General features: G+C 37.4%; 1 protein-coding gene across 7 annotated transcripts in view; it reads right to left on the bottom strand.

Moving 5' to 3' along the window:
- PPARG (peroxisome proliferator activated receptor gamma) overlaps positions 1-6,000 on the bottom strand; it is a 124,938-nt gene that overhangs the window by 63,920 nt on the left and 55,018 nt on the right. The window lies entirely within an intron of this gene.

The following is a 6,000-nucleotide window of genomic DNA, read 5'->3' as shown; positions in this document are numbered from 1 at the left end:
CTACTATGAGTGGCTGGCAGCCAGTGTGCGTGGCTGGCAGCTGGAAAGAGCTGCCGTGAGCAGCTGTCCAGTGGCCGGCGACCGATCTGCCTCACCCAGGAAGAGCGCAATGATCACAATACCAACATGGGCCAGCGAAGCGACGTCCTCCACAATTAGACTGAAGAACAAAAGGACAGCAACTTATCTGTTCCCCTTCCCAGATTTCCCAACACTATTCTCTCTCCCAATTCCCCCAATAAAATCTTAAAAAAAAAAAAAAAAGAAGCAAGGGGAGCCATGGTGTTCACATGTCTGGAACATGTAAAGGATATTAGAACTTCTGTTCTGTTACTAAGTTTTGCCATTGGCTCTTTGCCAAAACAAGATATTAAACTTTGGTTTCATTCTTATGGAACTATGATTAATAATATGTATCTATCAGATAATATCTAAATATTTGGGGGTAAATGCTAAAAAAAAAAAGATGATAAGAGAGTAAGCAATAAATCTGACTAAATTAACCATAGCAATAGAAAACTTTTGATAGCATGAATAATGAAAATCCGTATTATCCAAAAGGTAGTAGCTTCCATTTCAAGGATGAGAAGACAAACTAACATTTGTTGGGTACTTGTTATCTATCAGGCACTGCTCTAAGTGCTTTATATATTGGATATGAGTTACTTAAACAAATAAGTTACTTTTCTTAGCACTGCTAACAAATAAGTCTCTTGGAAGTTCAAATGAACACTGGAAGCATCAAAAAGTAGGCAAGACTTGCAGAAGAAGTCAGGCATTTGGATAATTCACAAACTTATGATATTCAAATTAATATTCAAAGGACACTCAACTAGTGATATTCAAACCAATAAAGGGACATGGTTCAAATAACTATAAACAATAGGTAATTCAAAATATATTTGTACCTATTTGTACATATATAATATTGCTTTGTTCATATTATATTAGCATTGGTTTTAGACTAGTATTTAGTGTACACTAAGCTTTTGTTTTTATTCTAGTGCCTGATCTCAGGAACTGCTGAGGTACAGCGGGAGGTCAGCTTGGTAAGCAAGTCCTATTGGAGTACCAAGAACTTATTAGATACCTGTTATGTATTAGATACTTGTGGAATAAACAAGAGAATAAAACATGGGTCTTATCCTTAGTGGCTATATAATTTGGCTTAGGGAGTATGTAAAACAAAAAAATTATATCAGGCAATCTGCAATTAAGGACTAAATAGTGTAACACAGACCGAAAAGGTTAGAGGATTTTCTTCTTTCATTTGAGCAAGTATTAATGAGCCCTGCTATTCACCGAGAATGTCCTAGGCATTTGGGGTATATCGGTGGGTGAGCAAACTAGACAAAGATCTCTGCCGTCATGGGGTCAATAGAGTAGTGGGATAAAGCAGAAAATAAACAATAAATACCATAAACAGATACATGATATGGCATGTTAGAAGATGATGAATGCTTTAGATGTAAGAAAATGTGGAGCACAGGAAAAGGAAGGGCAGTGGGGAGGACAGGGAATTCAATAGGTGGGTCAAAGCAGTCCTCCCTAGAAGGTAAGATCTATCTGATCAGCACAAAGATGAGAAGAAGCTGAGAGAGTCAGCTCAGATGTCAGAGGAAGAGGCTTCCAGGAAGGAGCGAGCGCACTAAGGCAAGAGCACGTGTGGAATGCCGGGGAACAGCAGAGGCCAGTGTGGTGGGAGCAGGGAGAGTAAAGGGCAGGCAGGCAGGTAGGAGAGGGGACCCAGAGGGGGACCAGGTGGGGTGGGAGTGCGCGGCTGAGTGGGGCTTTTGTTATAAGCAAAGTGGGGAGCCAACTACAGGGCTTTGAGCAGAGTGACAGATCTGACTTATTTTCCCATGGTCCCTCTGGATGATGGGTTAAGAGTAGGCTGTTGGAAGGTAAGGGTAGAGGCAGGAAAACCTGTCAGGAGACTGGGATAGGCCAGGCATGGTGGCTTGGATCAGGGTAGTGGCAGGGGAGGAGGGAGAGGATATATATTCTGAACATATTTTCAGTTTAGAGGAAAGGGTCGGCAATTAACAGGAATGTATTCAGAGAATGCCTCGTGGCTTCGACGTTACTTGAACCTGACCTTGAAGGACAGGGAGGATTTGAAAAGGTGGAAGAATTAGGAAAGACATTTCAGGATGTGCTTGGAGGTCACAGTAAATATGGCATCCTCTCGGGACAATGAGATTAGTCCTATTAGAGTAAGGCAGGCCAATCTCTGGGTTTGTAGGGAAATAAGATACATAAAGTGGAACCAGCATATAAAGAGCTTTGAAAGCCAGACAAAAGTGTTTAGACTTCACAATGTTCACTATGGTGCCTTGTATATAGAACGTGCTCAGTACATACAAGGAGACTGGTAATAAAGCCAGGGTTTTAGGGCCACTTATCTGGCAGATTGGATTGGCTGGCTAGATTACTCATTTAGAAGGTCAGCTCAAAGGCTGTATAGAAATCCTGGCATGAGGTAACAAGGGATAATTCACATGTAGGTAATTGACAGTTGACTGTTTTAAATCTACTTTATAATGCAAACCATTCACCACTGTGGGAACTGCAGTCTTGAGTTGCCAATCCCTTACTCCAATAAAAATTCCACGGGTCTAAAAAACTGTATACTCAAACATCCACGTGACTTTAATGCTGAGGTTATAAGAGTTGGATTGCAGTTGCTATCAGATACATGTGCAATTTCTACATCTCTAAATTCATTACAGGTGCAAAACTGTGTCTACAAAAAAGGGTAATCTGGTAGAAGTTAATAGAAACTTAGTTCCATTCAAATGAGTCTGATTCATCCGCTATCACATATTTTTGCAATTATTCAACACTAGTAGATGGACAGGAGGCATGTGCTGGACAACTTTCAAATTTCTAATTTAAGGGTGTCCACAGGAAGCTAAAATAACAGAAACTTTGTGTCAACTATGTTGATCTAAAACAATGAAGAAATTTACTTTGCTCGGATTTCCTCTGATGCAAAGACTATGTACCTTACAAAGAGCTAAGATGATTTCAGAATTTTCTTAAAGTTATTGTTTTCAAGTTATAAGTGAGAATGCTGACAAAGAGTAATTTATGACAATCTCTATCAGAGGTATAAACATTGTTTTTCATTTAATGACATGTTTTACACGGCAATTAACAGTTTAAATGGATACTTGCTGTCCAGTAGCTTTCAAGACAGGTTGTATTCCTCAGGGCTGCTTGGGGAAATTAAAAATTTTTTAAATGCTGTGTTTTCTTATAAGCATCTCATATAAATGACATTTGTTTTGAGTGTTTCATGGAATGCATAGTTTGGGGGAAAGTACAAGAGAAATGACAGTTTTTGGATACACAGTAAGGAGATTCTCAGAGTCTACAAATCTACTAAATCTACTAGGTCCTAGTGATCAGAAAAGAGATTTGAACAGTTAAATCAGAAATAAATGATAAAACTAGAGCTATACTAAGGAAAAAATTAATATGGACAATAGTAAAATTCTAGAAAAGGGCCCTGAGTTGTTATTATTACATGTGAGATTATGAAATTCAGAGCTGTATCAGTAACCTAAATCTCTATCATACAGAGAACATTATAATCTAAAACAGTATTTCAATGAGAAGCAAACATAATCATCACTCTGATTTAGGACCAAAGAGTGATTTCAGCTTTTAGAAATTCAACCTTTAAAAATTGTTTTAATTAATTAATTTTTAATTAAATTTATTGTGGTGACATTGGTTAATAAAATCAATCTTTTCACAGACAAATGTTAGTGAAAGTGGGAGATAATTCCTTCATTTAAAAAAATCAGACATGATCATTTCCTTACCAATACATTCATGGGAGGTCATGCAGAAGCCTCATCTCACTCAAAACTGCCACTTATGTTGGTGCATAAAGAATTCTGCAGTTCCCTACCCCCATATTCCTTAAAATATTTCAAATCTAGGAATTTAGGAAGATTATATGTCTTCTACTCTAGCCATAAGTGATTAATACTACAAGGTCAAAACAATAAACTCTATATAGGGCCTCAGATGTACTTTCACAAATATTCTATCACTTAATTCTCACAATAAGTCTGTATTTTCTGTTAATATATGCGGAAATGGAGGGCAGACAGGATAAGTGACTTGCTCAAGCTCACACAGAAAGTACGTGGCCAAGACAAGATTGGTGGTTGCATCCCATGATACTCCCTTCAAACTTCTGGAAAGGTGAACACTTCGATCAACTACCTAAATGCTTCCAAATATCCCGTTGCCTGGAGTCACACAGACACAGTTTAAGTCTCCTTGAATAAAAATGATGGGCAATCAATCATGCACTCCTATCTCAGGAGAGACTCTCGTTTCAAGAATCATCTATTGCAGCATTTATCATGTCTCCAAGGCATATTTCCATTGCTCAATCAGCTCCAAAGGACAAGCATGTCATCATCTTTCAATGCTCTGGTGCAACAACTTAAAATTAGAGAATTCACACAGGACTAAGTCTGGCACTAAAAGCAGGAGGCACATTCAGCTTGAGTTTGTGGAAGCTTCCCTTCGACCTTGCCAATTTTTACTAGTGGAAATGGTTTCGAAGCCAGCATGGGGTTACTTGGGGTTGCTTGAGAAGCTCATGAGGAAAACACATAGGGGAATAAGTGGGTCACAGTGATCATGGAGCCCAGGAAAAAGCAGAGAAGTCCTCTTAGGGTATAGTGGCTATGGAGAGTTTTTAATCCCATGAATAAGACCAATATTGCTGGGCATCTGGATAATTCACACTCAACGAGCCATTTTTCCTTCAATAGCAGCATCTGGCTACTTGCAACAACCTCCAATTCCACTTTGCCTATGATGAGGAAGGAGCACCTAAATAATTACCTAGGACAGATACCTAATCTCTCCAGTGTTTCATCTCTGCTGGCCCCAACTAGCTAATGATGATCATATTCCCAGTTTATTTTCAAGTTTGTCTGTTTGTTTTCGCAAGGGTGAAGCAAGTGTTGCGTGGTCATCTATAAAATACAACAGACGTTAACAGCCATAAGTCTTTGGCCTTTAGAAGCTCATATTTTTAACAGAAAAACAACCCTTATGAATATGAAGTAATCAGAGAACATACAAGACAAGAGTGAAATTATTGGTACAACATATAATTTAATTGCTAATAATTCTATTCTGTACCATGTTAATTAGGGAGAAAAGGGCTGAGTTATTCTTTTGGAGACGATTCAAGACCCCAAAGAATTAAATCCAGGGCAAATTCAAGGCACAAAAATGAAGAGATTAGTACAGAAGGAAAACTAACCTGAGTCACACAACTGTCCCGTAACATCAACAGTACGTGTCCCCCAGTTAACCTAAAATATTTGTTGCACTGCACTCTGAACATATCTTTTCAAACAGGCAAAACTATCAAATTTTGAAACAAGGACTATTTCAGAGTATATCTAGGGCATTCTTCCCTTATGCCAGCTAAATTAATAACTGGAGAAAGATAGCAATAATTTTTATGGCTTGCAGAAAAATAGAATAACAGACTTTTATATCATATACTGAATCTAAACTCCTATTTAAGAGAGGCTCAGATGATTGAAATATACATTGAGCAAATCTCAGTAAAATGAAATCGTATTTCTGGAAAGATTCTTTATTAATTTTAAAAAAGCTTTATGTTCTAAAAAGCTGTGATTAATACATGCAAACTTCAGGCTTCACAAAAATTAAAACATTAAAATGTAAAGCCATCTATTTCAAGAATTAAGTGACTTAATTTTAATGTTTTAGCACTTATATTAGAAAACATTAATCACACTATTTAACACAATCTAGTTTTATGTGGCATTTATGAGAAAAAAAAACTAAAAGAAATAGAAATATAGAAATAAATACAAAATAGTACAAAACAGAAAAAGCTGTGCTAAGAAACTCCAGTAGAAGGAGCTGTAGAAATGAAGAACTTGTATTTTTCAATGGCCAAGAAAGAAATGTTGAAAAATGAGGTAT

This window comes from Hipposideros armiger, unplaced genomic scaffold, assembly GCF_001890085.2.
Source record: "Hipposideros armiger isolate ML-2016 unplaced genomic scaffold, ASM189008v1 scaffold_96, whole genome shotgun sequence".
NCBI lineage: Eukaryota > Metazoa > Chordata > Mammalia > Chiroptera > Hipposideridae > Hipposideros > Hipposideros armiger.
This window is presented reverse-complemented; position numbering and strand designations above follow the sequence as displayed.